Raw genomic sequence first — 904 nt, 5'->3', positions numbered from 1 at the left:
AAATAACTGACTATATAAAAATAGTAAGTTATTATTGTTGCTGAATGATGCCTCACACAGGCAGGTCAGGTTCTGGACACCTTACATTTACACTGGCCTGGATTTTCAAAATATAAGTTCCCAGATGGTAAAGGGAGATTAACAAGGAACCCTGGACAATGCTTGATTTTCAAAGTAAAAGTCCACAGTTTGTTATATTATCAGATTTAAAGTTGTTGTTTTTTTTAAATTGAAAACAGTCTTCAAATCTTTAATCCACTCCTCTTTGAAATTCTATTCTACATACTATTATTTACAGACTTCATTTAAGCTTTTAACAAGTTAAAAAAAAGGTAAACTTCTAATTACACTTCCTGTACATTTTACAATCGACTACTACTTCTGCATAATTTCAGCTACCAAAACCATTCAAATAACAATATATTATGTTCTTAAGACAGTTCTAGTTGTATTCAATTTATTACTTCAAATCGCAAAACATTTCTTATTCCAGCCTTTTCAGTTGATTTCAATCTTTGACAGTATTACAGTTAAGCTTCCAGCTTTTGTAGCAACATATTTCAGCTCGTAGCTTCTTTAGGTCATGCAGTTCAGCTTTCACTTTAACAGTTTTACATTGTAGCTTCCAGGTTTGTCAGTATTGTCATCAGTGTATTCACGCTTTAAATCTTTCAGGCAAAACTTGCATATCTCTGCATTTTCAGCAATACTTTCAGATTCAGATTCAGATTCAGATTCAGAATACTTTATTAATCCCCGGGGGGAAATTGTTTTTGTTCCAATGCTCCGTGCAAAGTAGAAATAGAAATACAGCATGAATGGAAACAAGAGATAAAGATGGAGATATAAATAAGATACTAAAATAGACAATGAAATAAATAAAATAAATGTTAAAGTAGACATT

The sequence above is a fragment of the Epinephelus moara genome, chromosome 3 (genome assembly GCF_006386435.1).
Source record: "Epinephelus moara isolate mb chromosome 3, YSFRI_EMoa_1.0, whole genome shotgun sequence".
In the NCBI taxonomy this organism is placed as follows: Eukaryota; Metazoa; Chordata; class Actinopteri; order Perciformes; family Serranidae; genus Epinephelus; species Epinephelus moara.
The sequence above is the reverse complement of the archived record's forward strand: the minus strand, read 5'-3'. Positions refer to the sequence as shown.